Source organism: Nilaparvata lugens, chromosome Y, assembly GCF_014356525.2.
Source record: "Nilaparvata lugens isolate BPH chromosome Y, ASM1435652v1, whole genome shotgun sequence".
Lineage (NCBI taxonomy): Eukaryota > Metazoa > Arthropoda > Insecta > Hemiptera > Delphacidae > Nilaparvata > Nilaparvata lugens.
The window spans coordinates 1,259,296-1,281,919 of record NC_052519.1 but is presented as its reverse complement, the minus strand read 5'-3'; the positions used below and the strand labels follow the sequence as shown (position 1 = coordinate 1,281,919).

The 22,624-nt window shown below is 35.9% G+C and overlaps 1 long non-coding RNA gene across 1 annotated transcript; it reads left to right on the top strand.

Annotated features, from left to right (window-relative positions):
• Window positions 1-13,784: 13,784 nt before the first annotated feature.
• Window positions 13,785-21,260, top strand: LOC120355216. Its single transcript, XR_005573455.1, has 3 exons — window positions 13,785-13,813; window positions 17,670-17,747; window positions 20,992-21,260. It is a non-coding gene; the product is annotated as an uncharacterized LOC120355216 (long non-coding RNA).
• Window positions 21,261-22,624: the final 1,364 nt, after the last annotated feature.

Genomic DNA, 22,624 nt, shown 5'->3' with positions numbered 1-22,624 from the left:
GAAATGTAACATTTCAATGACAATAAAATAATGACTCATTCGAATAAGAAACAACTCTGATCAAATGAAGCGAATTGAGTCAGTGGTCGCGCTGATAAGCTATCGCTCAGATAAGTTAAGAATCATGTGCCTGCTACTCTCGTTGGAAGGGTGACCGCTTGAGCCAACTTTTCTGAATATGATTCATGAGAGGTTTTCTCAGATAAAAAACCTAATTAATGAAAATTAGAGATTCCAGATTGCACAAAGTGGAAGACATAACTAAGATTGTTGAATGGAGAAAGAACGTCTCATCCTGAAAGGAAAACGAAGAAAGAACAAAGAGAGTAAGATGCAAGGGAGTGGAGTAAGGCATAATACTGAAGGTGCTTGAATCGCAGCCCGAAATAGCTGTCAGAGAGTTGATTCTCTGCTACACAAAATTTAATCACAGGGTAAAAAACTTGTCCAAATACGAAACACCTTCTTATAATATTCCTCAATTACTTTACCTACGAAACTGTTCATCTACATGACTGTGTTTATCAATTCGATTCTATTGAATTGTAAATTATGGAATACATTATATTATGCTATTCATTCAATAGCATAATCAATTATTTTGTACCATGAATATAAACACTTGAATAATTTGAAAGAAAAAAACAGCAAAGAAAACTTACCGGAGTTGATGAAACTGTGAACTACTCGAATTAGACCGTCTCTTATAGTAAATTCAGCCATAGCCATTTCTGCAGGGTAGAACTGCCCCCTATCGTCTTTGCAGAAATAGTTTATGTGGATCAAGTGGAAAACTTTGGTCAGGATAACTGCAACAGGGAAAGAGAGCGATTTCAATGCACTATTCGGTCTAAACTTCGGTCTAAAAACAAGTTATTGATTTTTGTGTAAACAAACAAAATCTGCTCATATAGGAAACCAGAATGGGCCGCCAAAAACCAATCGATGGACAGGTAGAAATTGTGGCAATCCTCAGCGGTCGCCTATCGTTATTAAATCAATACATTTTGGACGTCTATTGTTATTGACCATTCGAAAGGAAATATTGGTGTTCCGTTATGGTTTCTTAAAAGTACTCTTAAAAAACAGCGGCACAGAGATTGGATAAACTAAGAAATAATACTACAATGTAATTAAACTTAGGTACCATATTATAATTCCTGAGATTATCTAGAATATTACTCAAATCGCCATAACTTTAAATTAGAGATAATCAGTGAGACATTTCTCTTACATGGAAGGTTCATTTTTCCAAAATTCCATAAAATCAGATTCAAAACCTTTCCCTATTTTGACTTGTAAAGCGTTACAATGCATTACTTTTTTAAGAGTAAGTTGATTACATCCTGAATACTAAATCAGGAGTAGTATAATATAAGTGACGTAACAACTTTCAGTAGAAAATTCAAGAATCAGAAATAAGGAACAAAGTTACTAGATAGTTACAAACGTACAATAGATATTAAATTGTCAATCACCACCAACTAAAAGTGTCTTCCAGAAGAAGAAGGGACCACTAGGAATATTCCATTATTGAAGGGTTCATCAGGAAAATTATTCAAACATTAGATATATAAAATAAAAATAAAGTTGGCCTACCATACTAAGAAAACAAAAAAAAAATGAAAATATTGAATTAACTGAGAAATGTATAAGGTAGAAACCAACACACTCATAGCACTGAATCATTTCTAATAGACTTGAATTTTCGTATAATCTCCTTGAATTACAAAAAGGATTCACAGCCATTTCTAGTAGAATGCCACAGCCTCAATTAGCTGGTCAGCACAACAAAAGTATTGAGATCAGTTGCAAATACTACCCAGTTGAACTAGTAAATATAATTAGTGATTCTCGGTAATCTGACAGCGTTGCCAGGTCGTTGCCAGGGGTGGCCAGAGAAAACAGATAATCAATTACAGATAATCAATTGCAAATACTGTACTTACTTTCGGGGTCTTCCATACCATGGACGGCATACTCGATTTCCCCATTCATCTCTCTTATTTTTAAATCTTCGCCTAACTGCCTCTGTAACACCCTTTCCAGTGGTTCGCCTAACGAATTATACTTTTCAGCTTTCAATCTATTTTTCTCAGCATTTGCTCGAGATTGATAGTAAGCCTTTTCTGTATCAGGCAGTTCCTGAAAAATGAAATTCAAACAATAGAATACGATCGAATTTCCAGTTTTTATCTATATGAAAATATTTGAAGTATGCAGTTTAAAATTCATCAAAACAAGTGTTAATTAGAGAGACTTTGTGAACTTTTAATTAAATACGAATGCATGTTAATATTTTTGTAGAAGAAGTTTATTGATTAAAGCTTTCAATTCATCAAGGAACAACTTCAAAGCATGTCTGTTAACTTAACAGTGTTGAACTATCAATTGTTTTGCCTAGTTACACGTATAGCACGTAATAGCAATTTACGCACTGAATTGCGTGTCTAAAATTCCTATTCCTGAACTATTGTGTGAAGGAATACATCACAGTGCGCAAAAAAATTTAGCGTGCCTCAAGTATTTTACGCACTCCAGATTTGCAACATATCACAAAATAGTTGGTTGGCTATATTAAAGAAAGCTCAGTTCGCGACAACCGAAATTCGTTGGCAACTGACTGTGGTTGGATATATGAATAATACAATGGCTACACATAATAAGGGTACAAGCACACTCTGAAGGCGGAGCGAAGCGGGGCGTTGAGTAGCGTCGTGAACAATAATCATGTTAAGTAATAAAAGCGTCTAGTCGCGAAGCGTAGCGGAGCGAGGCGTCAAACTTTGGAACAAGCTGGTTTGTTTTTTGGAGCGTCTACAAGCGGAGCGTCATAGTGCGAGTGCCAATCTGGGACATAATAATTTACTAGTTCAACTACATTTCCCCCATCTAGTACACAAGTATATTTAATGTTTATCCAAATTCCCCTGTAATGTGTATTATTTGATTATTCAAAAGAGACTATTTATCTATAGCCCAGGCAAGTAATACTCGGAAAAGGGTATCTAGGAAAAAGTTTGGAAGACAATTTTTGACCCCGCAGTTCTGTTTAGGGTAGTAAGGAGGTAAACATATTAAAAGTCCCCCAACCCCTACCCATTGTGCTAAGGGGGTGGGGATGATTCAAGCTACAATTTTTTCGGTTTCTCATATATAACTAGAAAACTATGCATCTTACGGACATGACTATTCTATACAAAATTAAAGCTTACATAATTTCCAACAATATTGATATCACAACTTTTCTTCGTTTACTTTTCGAGATATCTGTTCTTAAAGGTGTGACATTCTTGAAAAAAAATTCTTCAATTTTTCGCTATTTTTTCTCTTTAGACTTTTTGAATATCGATGGAAAAATCCATGCTGGTTATACGCTTATAGAGCATCAAATTCTCTTCAATTTGATGTATAATACTTTTACAAGTTTACGAATTTCTCCACGACTGTTGCAGCAGCTGTAGTGTTGAGTGTGAAATCTTCAGTTTTGCAACAATAGAACAATTGACAAAGGAATTTGGAGGGAATGTTTTGAACACAATTTTGGACTTCACAGCTTTGTTGGGACCAGTTAGGGGGTGAACATTTCAAAAGTCCCCAACCCTATCCCTTGTGTTAAAGAAATGAGGGTGGTTTAAAAGTTGAATTTTTCAATGTTTTGCCTACACGCTCATATCTTGAGAAAAATGCGTTCAACCGACATGACTAACAAATCAGAAATGAAGCTTGATAGATTCTCTAGGAAAATATGTTTTTTTTTTCAAAAATGTCACATCTTTTAGAGCGGATATCTCAAAAAGTGAAAGAGATATAGAAAAAGTTGTGAGATCAATATTGTAGGAAATCATGTAAGCTTTAATTTATTATAGAATAGTCATGTCAGTAAAATGCATAATTTTCGAGTTATTTGCGAGAAACCAAAAAATGGTACCTTTGAACCACCCCCACCCACTTAGCACAGGGGGTAGGGGTGGGGACCTTTGATATGTTTACCTCCTCACCACCCTAAACAGGACTGCGGGGTCAAAAATTGTCTTCCAAACCTTTCCCTCTATAACACTTCGTTGACTGGGCTATTTAGAACTTGTAATCTAAATTTGGGAGAGGAATATTAAAGGGTTCGCCAGTTCTTGCTCTTCGAATAACATTTTAATGGAAAGTAATTTTGTCCTAATGAATAAATAGATAATAGAAAATTTATAAATGAATCCCCACTTAGACTATTGATCTAGACTGATACTATTGTACTATTGGTACAAAATTCTGTATAAAATTCTATCACAAGGTCCAGGCATGGAAGTAGCTCAAACCCTCAAAACAAAAAATTCATCAAACCAGACACGCTATTGGAGAAAATTCTGGTAAGATAAAAGTCTGAATGATCTACAGGAATTCCTCAGCAGTTCTTGGATATGCTTTGATCTAAAAATTCCAAGTTACCGAAAACACAAATAGGAGTTAAAAATAAAAACGAAATTTATTCAGCATATGTCAGATACACAGAATATCATCCTCTGATTGTTGGTCAAAAATTTACCATTAGAGTTATAATCCATGCTGATCATGAGCTAATAGAGCATCAAATTCTCTTCAATTTGATGTATAATTTCACAAGTTTACGCACATCCCCACGACTGTTGCAGCAGCTTCAGTGTTGAGTGTGAGATCTTCAGTTAAGCAAAAATAGACCAATTGACAAAGGAATTTGGAGTGAATGTTTTGAACACAATTTTTGACTTTACAGCTTTGTTGGGACCAGATATGGGGTGAACAGATCAACATTCCCCATCCCTACCCCTTGTGCTAAAGGGATGAGGGTGGTTTAAAAGTTGTATTTTTCAATGTTTTGCTTACACGTTTATTTCTTGAGAAAAATGCTTTCAATCGACTAGACTAACGAATCAAAAATGAAGCTTGATATATTCTCTACAATTGTTGTTCAGTGGGGTTTTGTGATATCCTCTACATTTTTCGAGATTTAAGCTCTTGAAAGTGTAAAATTGTTAATATAACAGCTTTTTAGCCAATGTTTGCTCTTTCGGGGCGTATAACTCTCCAACAATGCATTGTAAAAATGAATGCTTATCGTAGATTTGTGAGGCATTGTTAGCCATTATTGTAGAGATTTGTAAGCCAATGACAAATAAAATTCTATTCATCAATGATTTTCTGTATGTATGTTTAAATATTATAGACTTGAAATATTTTAGGCGGAGAAATCTTATTGGATATTCCTCCTCGACGTGAATCCAAATTATATTTCCCATCAGTAGCTTAAACTAAAAACTTACTGACTGTGAATTATGCTCAAATTTAAACGCTTTCCATTTGTTGTAAGTACGGCCGTGAATGAATTGATTGAATCAATTTATTTAGAATGACGTTATTTATCAAGTAATTATATGTATATCACATTCAAATGGCATGAAATGACGGCATCTTACGGTAGCAATACCAGGAGGAACAATGAACGATGCGATGATTCTACGACGGTTAAATTTAATAAACGGAGGTCTACATGCAGCCGTGCTACATCCAAACATGCCACATTGGAATCCTCCTTTTTAATTACCCATTTGATTTTATATGGTAGAGGACAGGGTGATTTCAGGCTTAATAATTCAAAGTCCCGGCTTAGGTAAGATCCCTTATCAGACCAAGATATTTTTTTTGGACCAGTCCCGTATTTTAGAGTTATAAACCTTTGGTCACAGCTGCCTTAAAAACCACGCCAAAGACCCTGAAATTAGTCAGGTGCGAATTGAATGACCTGAACCAGCCAAGTCACTTGATATGCCCCAGAATATAGAATTTTTTAAATAATTGTGGGGAGAATAAGTATTATTCAAATGCTAGTATCATATTATATTAGTTAGGCCTTCATGATATGTGTAAGTTTCTCAACTTGAATCATATAATCAGTTCTTGGAGTATACCAGGCTGATGTAAGACAACACATAGGGTTGAATCTTTAATAGAAGTTATGACAAAATATGTAACTTTTCAAATGTTAAGTGCAAGGAAAATTATTGGACAATCAGAAAAAGTCATACTAAACGGTTTAAATGTTCAAGTTGAAACAAATAGAAGTAGTCTATTCTCAAATACTTACTTTCCACAGCTGATCACATAGTTTCGAGCATTGTTCCAAGGTATAATTTCTGCCTGCCGCGCGTTGCTCCGATTGGAAGTCGCGGATGAAGCAAGAAAATGCGTTAACAATAGGTTTCTTTCGTCTGTTCATCTTCCTAAAATCTAGAAAAAAAGGCGTAATAATTATTAAAAGATATTCAAAATAATATGCTACAGTATCAATCATTAATATATATATATATATATATTCTTCTTGATGAAAGAGTGGCATATTTATGTGACTCGAATAGGTTTGTGGTTCGAATCCTCAAAAAATCAATGAATTAAAACATAAAACACCCAATAATATCTCATGTAACTTCCGCAAAAGTGAATTATTTAAATAGAAACCAGAACTCCCCCTCTCATACTGGACATTATTTTTTGCATTGCAATCGATATGTTTGAATTCTTTTGTATTGAGCCAATACATTTTATACATGTCTAGCTTCAAGTACTATATAAATACAAGTCATCCGAAATTATATACTTTCCAATGGCGCAGTCTATAATTTGATATTATGAGGCTTATGAAAAGAAAATTGAGACCGACAATGCGCTGAAGATTTGTGTAAAGTTTTAAGGCTGTGCAAAGGTTAAAAATAAACTTTCGAAGTTTTTCGATTTGTATATCATCAAACTATCAAAATGAAAAAGTTTTCTCAGGAAAACATTTTTTCCGATCATTACTTTTTGAGATATGATCTAACAAATTGATTCTAACATACATTAACAAATTCAATGATATGTTTCCCCAAACTATAACCAAAGCTCCAAAGACATATACGAAACAAAATATTCTCAGAGATGATTCATGGTTCAATGAAAGTCTACAGGTCTTGAAGGGTAATGTAGTTCTAATGCATTCACACTACAAAGAATGACGTTCTCCAATTATTTGGAACATTGCAGGCTGCTGTTCAGAAAGCTTCAAATAATGACTGTTAACAGCCAATATATTTTCGTTGCATTGATGCATGTGAGGAAGAATAATGAACAAATGAAAAGGAGAAATGAGGTCCACAACTACAATACACGGTCAGCAGGGAACCTGGAAATTCCACGAACTCGATTGACAAACAATCAGAAGAGCTTCCAGATAGCAGCATTGAAGATCTTCAACAAACTTCCCACCGATGTTCAGGAAATGGAACTTAAGAAATTCGAGAAAGCCCTGAAAACCCAACTTCTTGAGCGGCCCTTGTACTCGCTCAACGAACTGGACAAAGAGACGCTTTTTCCTGCCGGATGACCCGGCTGGGTACACGACTACGACGCGGTCTATCTGGCACCCCCAGTCAACGACCCAGACATCAAGTATCATGGATTTATCTCTTACCGAATTTGAAATGTTCTGTCCCGAAAATTCAATCTTTAGGCGCTCATATCTCAAAAAGTAATAAAAAATAATGGTCATAAAATAAAATAAATTAGAAGTAGGCCTAATGAAGTGGAAAACTTTAATCGTAATTAACTTACACCCAATATAATGACTTGTGCCAATGACAAGTTTTCCAGACTTTGGTGTAAAACCAGATCCAATCGAACCAAAACTGCAGAACGCAGATTTAGAAGTAATAAGTTGCTTTTATGTAAACAAATTTGGATGGTTGCTGTAAATAAAGAGTAGATTACATTTTCAACAAAATAATATTACTTTTCATATTAAGTTTGAATCTCAATTTGACAAAATTGCAACTTATTTTCATGTTGAATGTAGAAAATAGTAAATAGTGTAAAGAAGTAGGACAATTTTAAACTAGTAACCAAGCCTTAACGTAATTTCTTGAGCTAGGTCTAGAAGTCTAAATTAATGGATAAAAATCAGTATTGCTAATAATTTATATCATAATATCCATTAAAGACCAATTTGCAACAGCCCCATTTTTTAAAATTATTCATTATTTGTTATTTTATAATTATGTTGCATTGTACATTCGAAAGCCTATTATGTTAATCAATAGTCGGCTATTGATTTAATAATTAACCATTATTAAATAATATAGTTGATAAGGTTTTTTATTCAATTGGCAAAAACAAAGAAAATTTGTTGATTTTGAAAGATTCCATTAAATCTCATATTAATATTTCCACAGTACCTGTATATTTCCACTGATAAGTGGAAAACCAGCTTTATGGGATATCCTATTGAAAGAATTCTATCTATTTTTATCAAAACTTTGATCCTCGTATAAAAAATTATTATTAGAGTTAGGTTAATAAAAATTAAAAAGAGCTTTTATAAATAACTGAGTCCTATATAGCCTAATACCGGTACCTCAAAATCTGTCTGGCAGCCGCCGGGTAAAAAATACTGAATTATTAAAATCAAATCTTCAGAGTAGCAAACATTCATGACAATGAATTCCAGGAAATGGAAAAGTACCAATCTAGAATAACTAATGATTATCAATCACTATAATTGAGACGAAAGCAAATTTAGTAGAGAGTATGAACCGCGGAATCCAGCATTGAGACAAACCTATATATTAATAGAGGAGGTCAAAACAAGTTTAACCATATATTAAATGTTTGCCAAATTGGAGAATTAGAAACTTAGTTTTATTTAATTGAAAAATTAGTTCAACAAAAATTAAAAAACTTCGTAAAAATAAACAAAATTAATATGTAGGATAATAAAGTGGGGTTGTAATAAAGTTTAGGTCTACTTGGATTCAAGTTTTTAACGTTGAAAAGGCGGTTTTGGAAACCAGTCGTTGTTTTTCAGTTCAAGCAGTAGCCTAAGCCTAAAATGCTAACCTAAATAGACCCTAGTTTAGGTTAGTTTTCAACTAGGTATTTTGTACTTCAAGTTTTTTATTTTGAAACGTGAGATAGAGAAATCATCATACTAGAGTGAAAATACATGAACATATTCAAGATTATTTGAAAAATCAAACTAAGATATCCTTTTTATTACAAACGTTTCAAAGCTGACTGGATAGTAGCCTGTAACGGTGGGTACCCACTCGGACGACAAACCACTCGGACGACATTGTAAACAAAGGTATTATACGTCATCACTAGGCACTCGGTCGACTTAGAACGTCATCATTTTATATATAGCATAACACTAGATCCGTGACGTTTTGAAGATTGATACTAGCGCTGCCTATAACATTCTTACCAGCTTAGTCTCTCTACATTTTTACTTTCCTTGCCCTATTACCATAGGTAAGGAAAGTATTGCTTTCCAAAAAAAATTAAGGTACCCTAATTTCATGTTTTCTATACGTTTCAAGGTCCCCTGAGTCCAAAAAAATGATTTTTGGGTGTTGGTCTGTGTGTGTGTGTGTGTGTGTGTGTGTGTGTGTGTGTGTGTGTGTGTGTGTGTGTGTGTGTGTGTGTGTGTGTGTGTATGTGTGTGTGTATGTGTGTATGTCTGTGAACACGATAACTCTTCTTCTTCTTTGTCTCTCCCCAGTATGCCTTACAGCGTTGGGGTAGCCTCGGTCCACTTCCTCCATTTATCCCTATCCATCGCCATCCTCCTCATCTCCGGAACCGTCTTCCCTCTTCTTCTCCCTATCTCCTCAATGCGATCCTCGTATGAATACCTCGGGCGCCCCACCGTTCTTCTTCCCTGTACTCTAACATTTACAAACTGTTTTGCCTTGCTTTCATCCCTCATCCGTTGTACATGTCCATACCAACCCAGCTGCCTCGTTTCTATTCTTTCCCCAACATCTCTCATTCCCACTTCTTCCCTTATTCTAGTATTTCTTACTCTATCCCTTCTAGTCTTACCAACTGTCTTTCTGTGGCATTTCATCTCCACAGTCCTTATCTTATTTTCGTGGCTTGATTTTATTGGCCAACTTTCGCTTCCATATAGCATGATGGGCTCTATTATTGTTCTGTACACCTGGTTCTTTATCTTTTTATCAAGCTCTCTTTTTCCAAATATACAGTCTTTTATTGCATAGTAGGCAACAGCTCCCTTTCTCACTCTGTTCAGCACCTCCCTATCAATCCTTCCATCCTCCGAAATCACTGTACCCAGGTATTCATATTTCTCCACCTGTTCCATCTCCTCTCCATTCACCATAATATGCATATTATCTCTCATTCCTTTTGACACTGCCATCACCTTGCTTTTATTGACATTTAAGACCATATGCCTTGATTTCAATTCCTCTGCCCATTCAGTTGTTGCCTGTTGCAATTTTTCTTTTGAATCACACAACAAGACAATGTCGTCGGCGAACAGAAGAGCTCTTGCACCGATCGGCCTCATATTCCAGTAACCCACCAGCGTGTTCTGTGTTCTTCTTTTACATATTTTGTGTATTTCATCCATGATTAGAATGAATAGCAGAGGACTGAGGCTGTCACCCTGTTTCACGCCTTTTTCCATGGCAAACTCCTCTGACACTCCTCCACCAATGCGCACTCTTGCCACCATTCCTTCATTCACACTAATAATTGCATTGATAAGCTTAGTGGGCACTCTCTTTCTATGCAATACCCTCCATATTAGGTTTCTTGGGACTGTGTCGAAAGCAGCCTTCAGGTCCAAAAAGGCCAGGTATACATTCCTTCCCTTCTCAAGAAATTTGGCACACACACTTCTAAGGGAAGAGATATGCTCTTGGGTCTGCCTGCCCGGTCTGAACGCTGCTTGTTCTTCTTCTATATCATCTTCCACCACTTTCCGCAGCCTCCTCTCAAGTATACCAGTGTACACTTTCATGGCCACCTGAGATAAGCTTACAGCTCTATAGTTATCACACTCAGTGGTAAAACCCTTCTTATGAATTGGGATTATAATATTCTTCCTCCACTGCACAGGGACTCTTTCCTGCTGCCATGCTTCATTGATTAAATCCAACAATCTATCAATCAATATATCTCCTCCCCATTTGATAAATTCTGGCACAATACCATCCTCTCCTGCTGCCTTGCCGACCTTCAACCTCTTAATGGATTCTTCTACCTCTTCTCTAACGATTCCACTTGTTATTCCATCTATCTCTTCCATCATTTGTTCGAGCTCATATTCATTATCCTCATTCTGATCATCATCCCTGTGAAACTTATCCTCATAGAATCTTCTCCATCTATCAAGTACCTCTTCTGTCTGTGACACCAACCTTCCTTCTTCATCAGCTATTGTTCTGATCTGCTTTCCATATTTTCCTTTTAAACACTTGACAATTTTCCAAAATGAGCGACCATTATCATGTCCATGTTGGTGTTGCAGATCTTGACCAAATTCTTCCCATGAATTAGTTTTTGCCAACCTTATAGTTCTCTTTGCCTCATTCCTTTTCTCAACATACATTCTGTACTCCTCCTGCCTCTTAGTCATCATGTACTTTCTGTATGCTTTCTTTTTCTCTTTCACTTTCATCTGAACCTCCTCTGTCCACCATCTTGTCCTTCTCTTGAACCTTCCCAGCCTTTTTTCGCCACACACTCCCTTTGCAGCACCTATAATAGCATCTTTCAGCTCATTCCAGAAACCATCTACATTATTACAGTTGTTCTGCATATTTGCAATCTGGTCTGACAACTCTGTTTTGTATCTTTCTCTGTTCTCAATACACCTTAGTTCTTCATGCTTTATTCTTGTGTATGCTCGCTGTCGCTCGACCTTCCTCTCTGCAAATCCAGTATCTGCCACTAGTAACCTATGGTCAGTGTCTAGTTCAGCTCCTCTGATGACTTTGACATCTTTGAAAGCATACCTGAGGTCACCCTGGTACAGAATATAGTCAATCATACTCTCAGCTTCCCTACCTTCTCCCACAAATGTGATCTTATGAATTCTTTTGTGTATGAACCAAGTGTTTCCAATGAGAAGATTGTGCTGTGCTGAGTATTCAATTAGTCTTTGTCCATTGTTATTTCTTATTGTTTCACATCCATATTTTCCCATACTTCCATGCCCGTCCTGTTGATCAGATCCAACTCTCCCATTGAAATCTCCCATCACCACAAGTTTTCTTGTTTCTTCAGCCTCTATGGTCACTCTATCTAGTTGTAGCCAAAACTCATCCTTTTCAGCCACACTAGCATCTTCCGTTGGGCCATACACTTGAATGATGCTTATTTTCTCTTCTAGGTCAAGATCCACTCTGATAATTCTAGGGCTTACAGCCTCCCAGCTTTCAACTCTTGTGTTGGTGTCTCCATCCATGACTATAGCCACTCCACCACTAGCTCTTCTTCCCTCTGGTATTCCTGAGTATCGCATAACATACCCTCCATCCAAGTCCTTCTGTCCCACTCCCTTCCTTCGTGTTTCACTCAAGCCAAGTGCCTCTATCTTATACTTCTTCATCTCCTCTACCAACTCAACCTTTTTTCCTGTAAGCGTTCGAATATTCCATGTTCCAAATCGTATATATTTGCATTTCCTATCCTTCCTAAAATTCCGGTCCCGTCCGAGGCTATTTAATGTACTTTGAATCCAGTGTAATCGGACGTGTGGGGGATTAGCCCAACGACGTCTTCTTTGGAGTACTTCTTCGTCTGGCTCCTATCCTTCGACCTGTCCGGCATGGGTATCCCTTCTTCCGCAATCAACCGCCGGCATAGCACTCAGGGTCGTTGGAGCACGCAAGCCCCTCCACCAACGACAAGGTGTTGTACTCCCCAGGATGGGGAACACGATAACTCCATTCCTAATTAACCGATTGACTTGAAATTTTAAACTTAAGGTCCTTATACCATGAGGATCCGACAATAAGAAATTCAATAAAATCCAATTCAAGATGGCGGAAAAAATGGCGGATAGTTACTAAAAAACCATGTTTTTCACGTTTTTCCCGAAAACGGCTCTAACGATTTTCTTCAAATTTATACCATGGATAGCTATTTATAAGCCCTATCAACTGTCATGAGTCTCATTTCTGAGAAAATTTCAGGAGCTCCGTAATATTCTTGAGAAAAATGGCGGATAATGACTAAAAATCCAAGTTTTTCACGGTTTTCTCGAAAACGACTCTAACGATTTCCTTCAAATTCATACCATGGATAGCTATTTATAAGCCCTATCAACTGGCATGAGTCTCATTTCTGGGAAAATTTTCAGGAGCTCCCTAATATTCTTGAGAAAAATGGCGGATAATGACTAAAAATCCATGTTTCTCACCGTTTTCTCGAAAACGGCTCTAACGATTTTCTTCAAATTCATACCATTGATGGATATTCATAAGCACTATCAACTGGCATGAGTCTCATTTCTGGGAAAATTCCATGAGCTCCGTAATATTCTTGAGAAAAATGGCGGATAATGACTAAAAAACCATGTTTTTCACGGTTTTCTCGAAAACGGCTTTAACGATTTTCTTCAAATTTAAACCATGGATTCATTAGCCCTATCAAATGACATGAGTTTTTTCCTGGGAAAATTGCAGGAGCTCCGTAATATTCTCGAGAAAAATGGCGGATAATTACTAAAAAACCATGTTTTTTACGATTTTCTCAAAAATAACCGATTTTTCTCAAATTCATACCCTGTATAGTTATTTATCAGCTCTATCAACTGGCATGAGTCTCCTTTCTGGGAAAACAATGGGGGGTCCACCCCATCCTTGGGAATTGGACTTAGTAACCTCCTTCTCGTGCATGAGGTAGGTAGGTAGCGCAGTTCATAAAAAGAACACATAGTCGAGATATTTCATCTGTAGAACAGCTCTTTTGACGACTTTGAGAGAACTGAAATGCATTTCAAGTGAGTATATTTCATCTTGATCAAGTATTCAAGTGTATGAAACTACTGTCTGTAAGACAGGTATTACGAAGTAAGCAAATACAGTTGTAGCAAATAATATTATATGTTTGCTAAGTAAAATTAATGAATAATAATTATCCTTTTAATGTCCTTCAGCGAGTTTTCCCAGGGATGAGACCTAGTGCAATCGAATCTTTATATTATAAACCTACTATGTTCTGAATTTCGTGAGAATCGTTTGAGCCGTTTTCGAGATCCGGTAAAATACAATCATGTTGTGACATCTTAAAATTATTGAGACCATGAAATGAAATGAATCTAAGTAATAGAAGATATTATTATTATTATCAAAAACGATCATTGAAATAATTGATCCAAATCTGGTTCAAGGAACAGATCTAAGTGGAAATATTAAGTGGGGTCAGATCGAGATTATACGTTCTCTGTCCTTACCTGCTAATATCTCAGCTTCTTCTATCTGTGCCCTTCATCGACTTAGGAATAAAAGTTCCTACCACAGAGCAGAAACAGTTACAGCGTAAAGAATCATACAATAGAGCCTGAAACTTGGAAATATTCTGTCCGCGAAGTATCTTCCGGGCATTTGGTATATCAAACTTAGCCTAGACCGTCGGAATTTATTAGTGGCGCAATCCCGCAAATTATATGCACCAAGTTCCTTGCTCGACCTGTTTGATTTTGTGCACTGTCCACAATACAGGTAATAATTTAAGGTCTCTGAATATGGTGTCTAGCAATTGCTACACTACGACGCATACTTGCAAAGAGTATTATTCTCATAGAGATAGTCATTGAACAGATCAAGGGGTGTGCAGGAGTTTGTGCCTCCCGCGATTTGGACTATTAAATTAAATCTTATATTGAATCTCTCAGTCTGGTGCTCTGTAGAATTCATCCACATACTCATAAATTTGAGATTACAACACCGAGGATTCAGTGTAAGATTTTATACCTGTGTGACGTCTCCGTCTGGGGCATTATTCAAGTCAAAAAACAAGGATCCCCCAAGGAGCGTTACAATATAAACAGAAGTTGCTCGTTTAATAGTATAGGATGAGACATTTTACAATGCATGCTTAACATCAAATAATAAATGTTGAAAGTTGAGGAATACAAGCAGTTTCACTGAGCAATAAAATAAATAAACAATTGCAATGATATATTATTTTATTACAACACAAATCAGCTGGAATCCTATTATACTAGTAGTTCTGTGAACAGTAGACCTCACGTAGTATTCTCATCCACAAGTACCTGATTGAAACTATAGACCTTAATTACATCAATAGACTGGCTTCTCCACACATCTGTGTAATCACTTGTCATCTGATTTATGATGAATAATTATATAGTCTGATTTTTAATCTAATATTGGCGTATGAAGGAGGCTCCTTTTTCCTTTTATATTATTATCCTTGAAATGCAAAATTTCAAAAAATCTTGTGTATATATCGACGCGCAATTAAAAAAGGAACATACCTGTCAAATTCAATGAAAATCTATTACCGCGTTTCGCATTAAATGCGCAACATTTAAACATTGAGAGAAATGCCAAACCGTCGACTTGAATCTTAGACCTCACTTCGCTTATTACCCAACAACAATGGGAATGCATCGAAAACTAAGTACTGAATGTTGGGTTGTAGAGGATTCAATTCTCTTCAGTTTGATGTATAATTTCAACATTTTATAATAGAATGTGGTTCCTTTTCCAATTGAAAAAGCTACTTTCTGACACTTCAAAACGTTTGTCCGCCATCTTGAATAGTTTGTAACACTGCTAATCCAGGATCAAACTTGTTTACAGTTGATGCAATCCTAGATAAATGATTGTCTGAGTTTTTTGAAATTTTCCAGAGTAAACCGATTCAACTAACTAACTCTTACGGTGAAGCAAAACCTGCTAGAGCATTTCAAGAGTATGATATACAATTATAAATGAAAAATAATGAGAAATGAAACAAGTATGTGTATGTTGTCTTCTTTTTTTACTTCAATGAAAATGAAATGTATAACCAATACAAATTAAATAATTGAGAACTAAGTTAAAAGCATACCTATTTCCTCTATTCAAAGTTACAATTGAAATGAAAATGATGAACATTGTAAAATAATACACAATCATGCTCAAGGTGCGTTTTCTTATTCAAAGGAAGAAGCTCAAAGTATGTTTTCTTCAAGTTTTAGAATAATTCGACAATATACAGGGTGTCCCACCAAGGTTGTAACAGCCGTTGACCATAGATTCTACTCGACATTTCTGACAAAGAATGTTCAGTAAACTTCTTTCCTATCGACCTTAGTTTTCGAGATATATCGATGGTTAACGAATCTACGGTTAACGGCTGTTACAACCTTGGTGGGACACTCTGTATATTACGATAGTGGAGGAAATTATACAATTTTCAAAGTAACGAAATTTTTTATGTTTGTTTTAGACAAATAGAGCTCATGATCAATCATATCAATCAAAATTTCAGAGAAAATTAACATTGCAAAATATGACATTAAACACCTGCAACAGCTGATCTACTTCTAATAAACAACAATACAACAGCCCACAACAAACGGATCTAAATGAAAGCAATCAACAATGATTTATGTTTCTTATTAGTGAAGCAATTCATGAAATAGCAATTGCATGATTACAACCTTGAATTTCATTAATAATCAGCACACTGCTTGAGCAGTGAACGTAATGCCACGCCTATTTTCACTCTTGACTTGTAGAACAATATTTACAATTTACAACCAGCCTCTATATTTATAAAACAAGAATAAAAGTAGAACAAGAGTGATGTTCAACAGCAATAGCACTACCTCTCATGTATTATTTATTCAATAGGCTAGACGGCAATTCGTTCAAGGCTGAATGCAATGGATTCATCTCTCAAAGTGTGCTCTGTCCATACTAGAACAATGTTTCATCGTCAGAGTTTGTCAATTTTCATCGTCAATGTTTATCATCATATAATGAATCATTCATAATTTGAATATAATTTTTTTAATATTATAAAATTCAATCCATTAAATAATATTTGTGAACCTATCTGAATCGCTAACCGCAGAAAGGCACCATGTCCAGTTTTCATAATTTTACAGAAGAGACAAAACACTTGATAAAACCTAAACCTGCAGTAGGCCTAAATGATTTATTCAAAACGTCGCCTCGCCATTACAATGCTATCAGTTGGACATGTTTCCTTTCTGCGGTTAGAGATTCATTTATAAAAATGTGATTACTGAGATTTTAGTTAATTCTGGAAATCCATGAGTGAGCTAAAGAAAATGATTCCTACCATTTTTCAGTAAGCTGCAAGAACATTAATTTTTCTCCTCGTGTTTTAACTCTATTAACTCATTATGTTTATGAGTAATAAACTATTTTTTTCTGGAACAAGAGGGTCATGCCCCCCCACCGCACAGATTTGTTGTTTTGCCTCAACTGTTTGAAATAATCCAATCTATGATAAAATAACATAATATAAGATCTGAGAAGTATTTCCAGATAGTCTAAAACTTGTTTCTCTATACCAATTATAGGTTACATTCATTTGATCAGTGTTTCACCTTGTGATCCATTGAGGATGATCAAGAAATCATAAGTTTTGGTTCGCCTAATTTTTCATTTTCCTGCAATTCCTGTCCAATATAACTGGCGGACCGATAAAAATTATTCCTGTCCCATCCATTGAATTTCAAAGAGAAGAGGAAATCTTCTAAATTCATCCCTCCAAAAATTTGAAACTTTCAAGAGTAATAAGTTATGATTTTTCACAAGAGTGTTGAATTTTCGGAAACCTGAATTAAAATGCAAATTAAAATGTTTTTTCAGGTCTACCTTGTATGATGTGACTATCTTCTTATTCAATATTTGTGGTTTTGAGGAAAGCATTTGCCCATCATATCAATTGTAAGTAATATTTGAGGAGACATTATTATGCTTTTCTTACAATTATTATCAACTGTTACTACTAACTGTCAAGTCAATAGTAACAGTATCAACTATTAATTTATGGCCTATCAAGCAGCATACTAAAGCTAATATAATAGTCCAGGCAATGGATGCTCAAAAAAGGGTATAGAGGGAAATGTTTGGAAGACAATTTCTTACCCCGCAGTTCTGTTTAGGGTATTTAAGGAGGTAAACTTATAAAAGTGAAATTTTCATTGCTGCAACAAGTGTTAACTCAGCGGTTCCACACCTTCAACAGAGGGGATAAAGATGCACACTTTTGGCATGCTCACCTACTAACTGGTCCAAATTAAGCTGCAAAGTCAAAAATTGTTTCACAGACACCCCCCTTCAAATGTGATTTTCAAACGATCAATTGTTGCAGCAATGAAAATTTCACCCCCTACATTGAAGATGCTATAACAATGAAAAGAAAACTTGGAATAGTGAAATAAAGAATCATTTCAAAGAGAATTCAATGCTCTTTAAGCATCAGTTTTTATGATGCATTGTTCGAGATTTATAAGCCCTGAAAGAGCAAAACATTGGATAAAAACCTGTCATTTTAACAATTACACACCTTCAAGAGCGAATATCTTGTAACTGTTGGGAATATCACAAAATTCCAGCGAACAAAAAGTGTAGAGAATTTATTAAGCTTCATTTTTGAATAGTTAGTTATGTCAGTTGAACACATTGTTCTCAAGATATGAGCGTGGGAGCAAAACGCTTAAAATGCAATTTTCAAACCACCCTCATCCCTTTAGCACATGAGTTAGGAATTTTAATGTTCTTCTCGTAACTAGTCTTAACAAAGCTGCAAAGTCAAAAATTGTGTCTAAAACATTCCCTCCAAATTCCTTTGTCAATTGGTCTATTGTTGAAAAAATGGAGATTTCACAATCAATACTAATGCTGCTGCAACAGTTATAGGGAAATGCGTATAAGTGTGAAATTATACATCAAATTGAAGACAATTCAATGCGTTATAAGCTCATAATCAGCATGAATTTTTCCCATCGATTTTTAAAAAGTTATAAGAGCAAAAATTGAAATATGTTGGAGGCAAACATGTTTTTTCAAAAATTTTACACCTTCAAGAGAGGATATATCGAAAACTAGAGAAGATACCGTATAGAAAAAGTTGTGAGATGAATATTGTAAGAAATTATGTAAGCTTAAATTTTGTAAATAACAATTATGTACGTAAGATTCATAGTTTTAGATTTATATGCGAGAAACCAAAAAATGGTACCTTTGAACCACCCACACCCCCTTAGCACATGTGGTAGGGGTGGGGACTTTTGATATGTTTACCTCCGTACTACCCTAAGCAGAACTGCAGGGTCAAAAATTGTCTTCCAAACATTCCCCTTTATAGCCTTTTCTTGACTGGACTATAAGAGCGGAGTGCTCATTAACTTGATGTATAAATAAATGCCTGAGTAGAGGAGGGTTTATTTCTGACGTATTAAAAGTGGCCTTCAGATGTTTTCATCAACAATTAATTTTTGTCACATTCCAGGATTTGACTGTCTTAATGGTTATAATTCCACTTATCTGTATTGAATGGAGAAAAGTTACCTTAGCTTAAAGAAAGACCTCTATGACTTCGCCTGTATTCAGGCATTATAAAGTAGGTCTACCTGAATTTTGTTACTGTAAAATCTAATGGATAAGAAACATTTTTTTGGCATTTGTAGTGTCTTATATCTGACTATAAAATGAATGCTCTATGTGAGAGGAAAACTCTTCAACAAATCTCATAGTAGAATAGTTTAATGAAGGCGGCTGAATCGGACAAGGGTCTGATCAAAAGATTTACACTCATGAAGTTGGAAGTGTTCTTTTAGAACACTTAGCAACTCTTTAGAAACTCGCGCTCGGCAGGGGGCTTCGCCCCCTGCACCCCCAATAGGGGGGGTTAGCAGCCTCCGCGCTTCGCGCTCCGGCTGGGAGGCAGGCTTCGCCCGCCCAATTGTCTTTTGTGACTATAAATGTTGGGTAGCAGGCTCCGCGTTTCGCGCTCCGGCTGGGATGCGTGCTCCGCCCGCACAATTGTCTTCTTCTCCTCCTCCTTCCTCTCTTCCTCCTTCCTCTTCTTCTTCTTCAATAATTAGATCACAGCTGCTGGTCAGTAAACAACTTGGAATGATGCCAGGAAAGGCGCGACACGTTACAAAGATCTCACACACACAGTTTTCGATGAAAACTCAATTTGAATTTGGTTGAAATTTAGCTATGGCTATTAACTTAACTTGGCGAGCTGAACAAAAAAGCTTGAAATAAATTTTTTGTGGGAAACAAATTTAAATGTGTCCCAAATATTTGGGCGAGTACAGGGGTGCCGGGGGGAAAAATTTGGAAGGACTGGAGGTTTTCCGTAGCCTCCAGTGTAGTATGCAACAGATTTGGTATTCAGTTTTCACAGCGATCTCATAGTTTTGGCTGGGAATTTTTCGTATTTGGGAAAACTTCAAATTTTCGATGAAAACTCAATTTCCCGGGTCCCCATTTGAATTCAGTTGAAATTGAACTATGGCTATAGGCTTATCTCCGGGGGCTGAACAAAATAGCTTTTATCGAATTTTCTGTGCGATGCTGATTTCAAATGTCGAAAAAATTTGGGGGTCTCTAGGGGGCCAGGAGGTGAAATTTTCGTGATTTGGAGGTTTTCCCATAGCCTCCAGTACGTTCCCTAATCGATTTCGAGGTTGTTTGTCCGTGACAATCAGCCGTATTGGCTGTGAATTTCTTGTCTATGTGGCTTTAATATAATAAAGATTGGCAACTTCAGTATAATAAGATTTAGTACTCTTATATACAATGAAGTTATTTCCACCCACAAAGAGCATTTTGACTAAATGTTATTCAATTTAACAAGTATAGCATAGCAACAGACATCATCATCAGTGATTATATGATGTTTGTAGATTAAACATAGAGCATTTGTCATGATGTCCCTAGTATTGAAGTTTTATAGTCTACTTTCAAGTTTTGGAGAAGCCATTCTTGGCATTCACCACTGAACCGGCATCCATTTTGCATTCAATGATAATAAATGTTAGCATCTTGTATAAGTCGTGATATACTGCTCTTGGAATACAATTTTGATGCAATTAATGTCACAAATGTTGGTGGCTGCCAAGATAAAAGAAAATTATATTAAATTTCTGGTACTGATATTAATTTATTTTTTCAGATCATGTTACTGAGGACAGTGGATAAAATTGATATGGTGTTTTGTTACCATGCTATGGAGGGTAATGGTGGATGAGTGAGGGATGACACTAACAGGACAATAAGAATCGCGTTCGAGAGAACTGAAATGCATTCTAAGCAAGTATTTCATCTTAGCCAAGTATTCAAGTTTATGAAACTACTGTCTGTAAGACAGGCATTACGATGTAAGGAAATACAGTTGTAGCAAATAATATTATATCTCTGATAAATAAAATTAATTTGAATTTATTCGAATTTGTTATTGATTATTATTATCCTATTCCATTCTAGCACCTCCTGTGTGAATTTATAATTTACAAAAGTAATATATTCTGATTTTTGTAAACAATACCTTGACATAAATGAAAATACATTTGAAAGCTTAAAAAATATATTGGAAATTTGAATTTTCAAAATGTGTTCTGAGTTTTCTAAAAGAAAGTTTAAAAGTTAATTATACTCTGAATCTCTCTTTTTGTATCTCTCATATTTCTATGATGAGACAGAAATTTTTTTGTTGCAATAAGACGTTTCATAAAAATTTAGAAGTCCTGTAATACAGGAACAGCTGATTTTATCGGCTATATTGAACATGTAATTGGAATGGTGACTCTCCTGTATTACAGGACTTGTAAGTCACTGTCCCCTGTTTCATAAAAACTTGGAAGTCCTGTAATACAGGAACGGCTGATTTTATCAGCTGTATAGAGCATGTAATTGGAATGGTGATCCTCCTGTATTTCGTGACATAAGTTTTATGAAACAGGGCCCAGGTTCCACTGAGTAGTAAAATAAATAAACAATTGCAATGATTTATTGAACGAGCGTTAGCGAGTTCTCACCTTTGACTTACTGAAGGCCAAAGTCGTTGTCCATCTGTTTGTATGTTCTACAATAACATTAGAGAGAATTGATCAATCAGCTTCAAATGTTGAACACGTATTCTTTGAACCTTATTACAGGTCAAGTTCGTTGGACAGCAGAGTTCAATAAGGCCCGCCGCAAAGTAGACCCACGCTAATCCACGAAAAGCAACCCACGCCGTGGGATGTTTTGTAAACCATTGATAGGCTTCTCTAGACATCTGTGTAATACATGCAATGAATAATCACTTGTCAGCTGATTGATTATGAATAATTTTATAGCAATGGTTTAAAAAACATTCCACAGCGTGGGTTGCTTTTCGTGGATTAACGTGGGTCTACTTTGCGGCGGACCTAACTCCATCGTCCTTTATCAGAATATACAAATAACATTGAAAGTGCTAAAGAAGAAAAATTTGTTTCGATTTTTACTTTCCTTGCCCTACTACCATAGGTAAGGAAAGTATTGCTTTCCAAAAAAAATTAAGGTACCCCAATTTCAAGTTTTCTATACGTTTCAAGGTCCCCTGAGTCCAAAAACATGATTTTTGGGTATTGGTCTGTGTGTGTGTATGTGTGTATGTGTTTGTGTGTATGTGTATGTCTGTGAACACGATAACTCCATTCCTAATTAACCGATCGACTTGAAATTTTAAACTTAAGGTCCCTATACCATGAGGACCCGACAATAAGAAATTCAATGAAATTCAATTCAAGATGGCGGAAAAAATGGCGGATAATTACTGAAAA